The sequence below is a fragment of the Triticum dicoccoides genome, unplaced genomic scaffold (genome assembly GCF_002162155.2).
Source record: "Triticum dicoccoides isolate Atlit2015 ecotype Zavitan unplaced genomic scaffold, WEW_v2.0 scaffold130941, whole genome shotgun sequence".
Classification (NCBI taxonomy): Eukaryota; Viridiplantae; Streptophyta; class Magnoliopsida; order Poales; family Poaceae; genus Triticum; species Triticum dicoccoides.
The window spans coordinates 36,900-46,221 of NW_021192236.1; the positions used below are offsets into that span (position 1 = coordinate 36,900).

At 43.0% G+C, this 9,322-nt stretch overlaps 1 pseudogene; it reads left to right on the forward strand.

The window, feature by feature from the left end:
• Positions 1–1,978: 1,978 nt before the first annotated feature.
• Positions 1,979–3,081, forward strand: LOC119343518 (annotated as a pseudogene).
• The last annotated feature ends 6,241 nt before the right edge of the window (positions 3,082–9,322 follow it).

The following is a 9,322-nucleotide window of genomic DNA, read 5'->3' on the forward strand; positions in this document are numbered from 1 at the left end:
GAGGTAGCAAGGGTTCCTTTTTGTTGACGATCCGATGTTTCAACCCTGTTTTCCAGGCGGCCAACGCGTCGCTAAACTTGGTGATGGCGTGTTTGTTTATCTTCTTCATTGCTAGGTCCTTATCTGGATCTTTATTATCCTTTTCATTGCGGTCCGGGAACAATAATATCTGGTGCAGCTTCTTTAGGAGGGAGGGCCTCATATTATCTATCTTCTGTAGTTTCCCATCGTTGATCGTGGAAGTTGTCCGTACGATGCAACCTATTCGATTGCCGTAGCACGATCGCGCTTCCTCGGGCGCTATTGTCTCAAAAATAGCGTCGTCCATCTCCGTGACCACCAGTCTAGTACTCATGAGCTGGTTTGGGCGCCGTGGCCTCTTTGCTTTCGGTTCTAGACCAGCTCCGCTAGTCTCGGCGCCGGTCTCAGTCTCATCGCCGGTCTGCATGTCGGTATCAGTCCCCGATGCGACAGCACAGTCGCTGCAACATGGGTAAGGGAGACCACATCAGTGCTGGGGGGTCTGAAAATCGGGACACACTTTCGCGCGTTGTGGGCCGCTTCTCAGACAGCTACTGGGGAGGCGGCGGAGTACCTGGGTGCGCGGCGAATCCCCGGGAACTCGGTGACCAACTTCCTTTCCGTGTGGCGCATGGAGACGACGGCGACCCCGGCGAAGAGCAGCTTAGCCGCGAGCTGCACAGCCTCGTCCACCTCCTAAGTTGGGACCTCCGCGCGAGAGTTGCGGGGCGCCGCTCGAATGGCTTCTGGAAGGCGGTTGTACATGGGCACAGGGTGAATCCCGGCGAGAGCTGGCCATTGGCGCGCGCAAGTAGATGACAACGTCCTCGACGAAGAGCAGCCCGGCCAGCTCGCCTCACTATCCTTTGATTAGAAATGAAAGATTGGGAAGAAGCAGACTTGAGCCTGCAGGGAAAGGATAAGGTGACGATGCAGTCTCCACTCGTTCGGGGCGACACTCGTACTGAATGTATGAGAAACGTGACATGGCAGAGACCCCAAGATACTCCCTCCATTTATTTTTAGTCTGCATATAAAGTTTGGTCAAAGTCAAGATTTGTTAATTTTAACTAACTTTATAATAAAAAAATATCAACATTCACAATATGAAATCAATATTACCAGATGCGTCATGAAATGTATTTCCATACTATATAGTTTTGGTATTGTAGATGTTCATATTTTTTATATATATGGGAAGTAGAGGCACTCTTCCATATAATGAAGTTTATAATATATGTGCTTATATTGTACTATAATTGTTTGAATAACTTAGCATATGTTCAGATGTATGATATCTGTAATTTAAGCGCTTGAATTTTACATATAAATATTTATTAATAAATATGTACCCCTATAATAGCTAGGCCGTGCAGTTGCAAGGGTAGATGACTAGTGATTACAATCTTGTTTGTGTGCAAGTCAAGCTTATTTAGTTTACACGTAACAACTTGTAGAACATTACAAAATTTATGCTTGCTAATAACTTCTAGAACACTACAACACTTGACATGTAAAAGGAATTTGACGAGTCATAGCCTACTAAAGCAAGTTACATTACTAGTCTTATTTATCTTAACAGACCACACAAGATTACAAACTAAGTACCGTGACGACCATGCTTATCTAGTTTATGCGTAACAATTTGCAGAAAATTACAAACTTAGTTTCAGAAAAATAAGCAATCTAGATTAGTGTTTGAGCTGTAAAGTGAATAAGATGAGTCATGCATGTTATCACACCTTTTTGGTGGTGGAATGATAGTGCAACAACAAGGAACTTTAATGACCAGTCCAAGAATACACTTGTAAGTAGTGCCACCAAACAGAACATACCAAATGATGATTTTGAGAAGCATCCAAGCACTTTCCACACAAACAAATGCCAATTGTGAAAGAGATCATTCCATGGCAGCTATAAATAGCCCCATAGCATGACGATCATCCTTCCTCATCCATCATTCTCATAAGTAGAGCGCATCATTTAAGCCAAGCAAGTTGTGGTCAATACAAATCCACCATGAAGACCTTTCTCATCCTTGCCCTCCTTGCTATCGTGGCGACCACCGCCACAATTGCAGTTAGAGTTCCAGTGCCACAATTGCAGCCATAAAATCCATCTCAGCAACATCCACAAGAGCAAGTTCCATTGGTACAACAACAACAATTTCTAGGGCAGCAACAACCATTTCCACCACAACAACCATATCCACAGCCGCAACCATTTCCATCACAACAACCATATCTGCAGCTGCAACCATTTCCGCAGCCGCAACTACCATATTCGCAGCCACAACCATTTCGACCACAACAACCATATCCACAACCGCAACCACAGTATTCGCAACCACAACAACCAATTTCACAGCAGCAGCAGCAGCAGCAACAACAACAACAACAACAACAACAACAACAACAACAACAACAACAAATCCTTCAACAAATTTTGCAACAACAACTGATTCCATGCATGGATGTTGTATAGCAGGAACACAACATAGCGCATGGAAGATCACAAGTTCTGCAACAAAGTACTTACCAGCTGTTGCAAGAATTGTGTTGTCAGCACCTATGGCAGATCCCTGAGCAGTCGCAGTGCCAGGCCATCCACAATGTTGTTCATGCTATTATTCTGCATCAACAATAAAAACAACAACAACAACAACCATCGAGCCAGGTCTCCTTCCAACAGCCTCAGCAACAATATCCATTAGGCCAGGGCTCCTTCCGGCCATCTCAGCAAAACCCACAGGCCCAGGGCTCTGTCCAGCCTCAACAACTGCCCCAGTTCGAGGAAATAAGGAACCTAGCGCTACAGACGCTACCTGCAATTTGCAATGTCTACATCCCTCCATATTGCACCATCACGCCATTTGGCATCTTCGGTACTAACTGAGAAGAAAATAACTCTAGTGCTAGATATATGAAACACGGTTTTCTCAGTCCATGGTTTGGTCGTTGTAGCGGTGAAAAAATTATGTGACATGCACTATCATGTAAGAACCCAAACTATACTAGTCCAAACTTGGAATAAAAGACAAACACAGGTCTTGTCTACATATTTATGTTGCATCTATTTATATATTAAAAGTGATATAAGGTGAACCAGGAGCAAGGTAAATATGCTAGAAAATTGCAAGTTAATTAGAAATTACTAGCCCTCAATCCGGTAAATCTTAACAAATAGAATTATCTTGACCGTTAGATTTATGTAACATATATAATGCTCTGGGCCTCCAACGACTGTACGTGACACATCTGAACGCACATATGTTAAAGAAAATATATTTGGTAAATGGTGGGCCTCTTTAAAAAGAGAACTCACGTACATGCACCAACTAAGAAAAACACATACATGTAAACGGGAAAAGGATGAGATTTTCTCACGTACGTGCTCCCTGGCTCCACCCCGTTGAAAAAATATACATCTGGAGGCCACTTTGTTTCCTCATCAAAAAAAACTTACGTTAAAAAGATTGCATGCATCCCAGGGAAAATAGTCAAGAAGAAGTCGGACTCTTCCTTACAAAAACAAGGAACGTGTTAAGTTGACTTCAAAGAAAAAAGGAACATGTTAAGTTAAAAAAAACAAGAAACCTGTTAAGTTAGAAAAAAACAAGGAACGTGTTGTCCTAGGAAAGATATGTGTCAAATCTTACAAAAAAAAGAATACACACACGTACGTTCATGCACTTGGAAAATAGAAAAAAAAAGGAACATCACGTATGTATACACTTCGGAAACTCATTACATGACCATGTCTGATATACTCCTCTAATGCTTAATATTAGTGCCTAATAATTTATATTTAAAATTTAATTTACTGATCAAATATCCCCACTGTTTAAATTTTAATTTGGCACATTGTTTGGATATAGTATAAACCTAAATTTCCTCTTATTATTATATATCATGGTAATAATCCAAAGGCGACTAATCTGCGCCGGCGCACCGGCGCAATCAATTCAGCCGGACACAGCGCGGCCGTTTGATTAAATTGCATTTAACCATCAGATCTGGAATCGTTTTCTTTCCAATTAAACGGATTCAACCAAACAGCAGAGGAGAAAACAAAGCAACGCCGCCGCCAACACTAGCCATGGACGACCGATGTAGCAAAACCTTGAAGAACCGCCGCCGGTCGCCACCCTCGCCGCTGGTCGCCGCCCTCGCCGTCGGTCACCACCCTCGCCGCCTGCGTTTCTCATCGGCTTCATGCATTCAACAACATGCACTCATGGTTGCAGGCTTGCAGCTCCGGCTCCGGGGGACATGGCCGCATCTCCGGTAGCGCCGGCCGCCGGCCGCAGCACCTGTCGTTCTGGTCGCGCTGTACCTCGCCGTGTGCCCTCCCAAGGCTCTTGCTGGTTCCAACAAAAAAGATACCTGTTGTAGCAAAAAAGTTTATCGCTTCCAGCAAAAAAGCTTACCGCTACAGCCCGCCATCGTCATTGTAGCAAAAATGTTAACCCGATGTAGCTTTTGTGGTTGCCGACTGCAGCAAAAAAGGACGTGGTTGTAGCAAAACACAAAAGAAAAACGCCGGCCGTCCGCTGTGTATGGTGGTAACAAACCCTACAGCCGGTGGTAGCGAAAAACTTCATTGTTTGCAGCAAAAAAATATTGTCGCCCGTCGTCGAGGTTGCATCATCTTCATGAATTATGTGGCAAAAAAACTTTGTCGCCGGTAGTAGCAAATGAAGCCGCCGGTAGTAACAAAACAAGACACTGGTTCCAGCCCAAAAAAAAAAATCAGCGACAGAACCTTTGGTTGGTTCCAACAAAAAAACTTGTCGGTTGTAACATCCCTCGCCGCCGGATGTAGCATCTCCCAGGGCTGGTTGCAACACTCCAGAAAAAAAAAGTTGTCTATGAGCGCATCCATGGCAACTGCTGCACTGTCAGCAACGAGGGGAAGAGGAGGCAATGAAAATCGTTTGAGTCCTAGCTCCACAGGACACGGCTGCAGCATGGGGAGTCCAAAAATCTGTCACAAGCAACATGCGCCTCGCCATCCTCCTGCGCAGGAGAGAGAAGAAAAAGGAAGAAGAGGAAGAAGAAAGGAAACGGGAGAAAGAAAAAAAGAAACAATTGGTTGTGGGCTCAGGCAATTAGTCAAACGAGGGGCACGCGGGGCCGCAGGATACAGCGCAATCGAACGAAGTGCGCGCGTCCGGCCGAAGACTCAGCCGGACTGCCAGCTGGAAATGTTTCCCTAATACAAAGGCTTTGTCTGAATGACAAGTCGTCTGAGTTATCGGCTAACTAGAAAAAAGATAAATATGATAGATAATTCCATAATAATTAGAAATATCTAGCCTTTAATTATGTAAATCAGAAAATCACAACCGTTCGATTTACTTTAAAGGTAAATTTCTCTAAATTCCCACCATTGCCAGTATGTAGAAACATGTGCTGCTTCAATTCTCCCTTAATCACCAATCAATCAACAACAGAAAACATACCTCAGTTAAAAAAACTGAACAAAAAAAAGAAAAAAAGAAGAAAGGACAAGATACACGCATGTACACGACAGCCTTGGCTTGAAACACATCAGTAGATCAAGTGTCCGCCTGCCTCCCTTACACAGAATAAATTCTAGGAAAGAAAATAATAGTGCAACCTAACCTTATACGTACTATTCTATCCTCACGTCCCATGAGGTTTACTAGCCTACTGCCGCCGCATCATGCCATCCTCTCCTTTCAGCTCCCATGCTCTCCAGCACCCTTCTTGCGGCGCCACTACTCGCCTAGGGATATTGCTGCTCAGACCGTGGAGCTTAACCTGCTTCTTCTTCAGCAAATATGGAACTGCTTTAGGATCCTTCTGACATCAGCACGTATGGGCCTCATTATACTGCAGCTCCTGGACCTCCTACAATTGGTTGGCTATGGCCAGTTGATCGATGTGCTGAAGTCCAGGTCTGTTTGCTGGCACATATGCTTTGGAAATAGGCCACTATGTTTGTACTTCAAAATTGTTTCTGTATTCTTGAGTGGTACATCCTTTTAAGCGCCAGTTTTTTATGTTAATTCATGCTTACAACACTTAACCTAGCCTTTCATGTTCACGTACTAAATACAGGAGCAAGTAAAAACAACAGACCACCTAATTGCTCTGCAAGTTCTACATAGGAAAATTTGTCATGTTCTACGATCGCATCATCCCACCCTTCTCTCTTGGTATGGGCGCCAATTGACGGATTGATAAAACTGAAACGAAGACGTCACAGGGCTGGAAGTACCGCTAGCCTGGTTCGCACTGCAACCTACCCAACGCCATCAGAAACTAGCAACTGAGGCAGGTGTTGATCGATTCTCTCAAATTGCTCTCATGTAAGTACTACCCCTTGCATGTGCGTACATACCTTTGTTGCATTCTCAAACAGATAGAACATGTATGATCGGTGCATGGCTATTTTTCATCACATGACATCCAGATAACAAGCATGAAAGGACTACATTGGAGATAAAAAAATATTGGTTCCTAGCTAGAGTATCACTACCTATGGACTTGTCTCCATAGAATTTGTTCCCAAGATGTTATTTTAATTAACCTCTTTAGCTTTCTTCCATTGCAAACGGTGATGTGCATCATGGTATATACGTGACCATCTTGCACATGTATACACAAGAGGCTCAGACGGAGGTGCTGGATTCTGGACGAGAGAATATGAAGCAGGAGTGAGCGAAGAGTAAATAATGGAGGGAGTACCGATTGATGTTATGAAGAAAAATGCCATCCAAAGATTGATTAGTGTCACGGAAGATTAATTTCTGAATGCGAATATATATGTTACATTGGTTTGGATCTTTTCGAGATAATTGCACCTAAATTAGGTTCTTTCTTATTTCATATGTATACCTTATTTCAGTAAAAGTTCACAACGAACTTAGTAGGACAAATATAATTTTGTTTGTTCTTTCTGTTGTCCGCCCCCAAAGCTCAGTTTGAACTCTCTAGAAATGGACAATGATTTATGCATTCTATATCTTCTTGATTGATTAGCCATGACAAGGAAATAAAAGGATTGACTGATGATATAGCATAACTTTGGAACGATCTGTTCGTAGAGGTTACTACAAATTAGAGTAGTGTCTGTTGGAATTTTGCTAGTAGGCCTTTGGCCCAAAGCCCAACTAAAATTCTGAAATTCTCTTGGCTCATTCATGCACACATGTGAGTGGAGTGAGTGAGACTAAAGTTTAGTCCCATCCCGGAAGTTGAGAGAGAGTTGCACCTCTTTATAAGGTGAGCTCTTCTACCACTTGTATGAGCATGAGAAGAGGAGACCTATACGCGCGCTCCTCCTCCTCGTTTGCCACGCCTCGTCATGACGCGCCGCGCCGCCGCGGATTGCGGGATTGAGCCGAGCCGAGGACGTTGTCTATATTTTTGCTACTCGGGAAAAATTAATGAGTCATTAATTAATAATTAATGGACGCGTTAATTACTGAACCATTTTCGATTCTTTTGGATCGTGATGACTCGGACATGGGGTTTACTCCCACGACCTACCCGGCCCACACTATATAGTCAGGCAGACGTCTACCCTAGCCGCCGCCGCTTCGTATGGTTTCTCACCACCGTTACAGATCATTGCGCCGCCAAGCAAGTTTTCTCCATCCCTCCTGTCGGCGTGCACCAGGAGAAGGGACAGCAGGCCTCCGGAACCCCGCCTCTCGTGATCCTGTACGGGAGAGGGGCGATCAGGTTTTTGGGGAGCGCACTCGCACGACTGCTGGCAGCGACGACTTCGCGAACGACGACTTCTACCCCGACCTCGGCAACCTCATCCTTCTTGTTCGAGATCGTGGTAGAATTCAGATTTCTAGTATGTGCCCGAGATGTGATCTGTTCATCTACTATGCTAGTTCGCATGATTAGTTTAATCTCTGCTATTGTTGTCATGATCTATTTCCTATTTATTCGGATTAAATCTCGTAGTAATTTGCTCATTTTTCCAACAGTGCCATCTAATAGATGATGTAAATCTCCTTAAGTTTGACGTTGTTGAGCTAATTTACAAAAAAAACCTCATCATTATTGGATGTCCTTAACAGCTCAAGATCAAGTTGGGGTCGAAATAATGGATTTACACTTTTACATTAATGGTTTAGCTAAAGCAAGCAGGTGTTTTTAAACCTGAATTTTTTTCCTCCTGAATTTCTTTGTATTTTCTTATTGACACTATTTATACAATCATCTGACAAAGATTAGCTAAAGCTGTTTGTAGATACGTTGAAACCTGAAAAGCTTCTTTGGTTATCCTTTTAATAGTTCCACGTTTATTTTCTCATAGGTCATAATTCTTATGTAATACCAAGATGCATTGTGGTAGTGTACATGTGTTAAATTCAGGTTGTTATTCACAATTTGCGACAAAATTTAGCTCACGCTACATTTAAATATGTTGAAATGTGAAAGCTCTTTTTCTTCTCCTTTCTACACCTTGCATCGGATTGCATCCCTTTGGTTATCCAACATTTTGTACAACATGTAGAGATTAGGAAGTTCATCATAGTTTGTCTATTTCCGTGCTAATAAATGTATGAAATCTGCATTTCCAAGCTACTAGGACAAGTAAAAAATAATAATTTTACCATAGGATTCAAAAACAGCAGTTCTGAAGTGCACTTTATTTATTTGTGAAAGTGATCACATTTTGTTCCATTTTTCTATAGACAAATCTACTAATACATACTCACGATAAAACTATAAAAGTTCTAGTCCGCACATTGGGCGGGCCACCCGGCTAGTTAGTCTAAAGATAAAAAAATGAGTCTGGAATTTGAATTAAATTGAAGTATTTTCTTGGACTTTCAAATTGAGTATTATTAAAGTAATAAGGACTATCCACATCCTTGGCTTGCCCCTGATCAATTATTTCCAGAGAAGCATTCAATTCATCAATCAATTACATTGATTTTAGTGGCTGGTACTTCTCCTCAACATCAGTATATTCACCGTGGCCACTCCAAATCAGCAAGAATGAGGTACCAGTGCTCTGGAGCAGTGCAAGCTAATTGCTTCTCATGTGAAGGGGTGCGGGCGCGGGAGAGGTATTTCTGGTGGGCCAAGGGACTAAGAAGCGACCGTGGCAGCGGTACAGACGCCCGCAAAGCCCCATAATTTGTTTTTGGCACATCCATACCGGCCTGGGGAATATAGCACCGTATTGGATGGAAAACCATGCCCGGATGGTTGCGAGCGGTTTGAGGGTTAGCTTTTGTAACGCCCGGTTAGTTATGCTATAGCAATTCCCTGCTAATGATGTCACGTCACCACGATTACTGTTG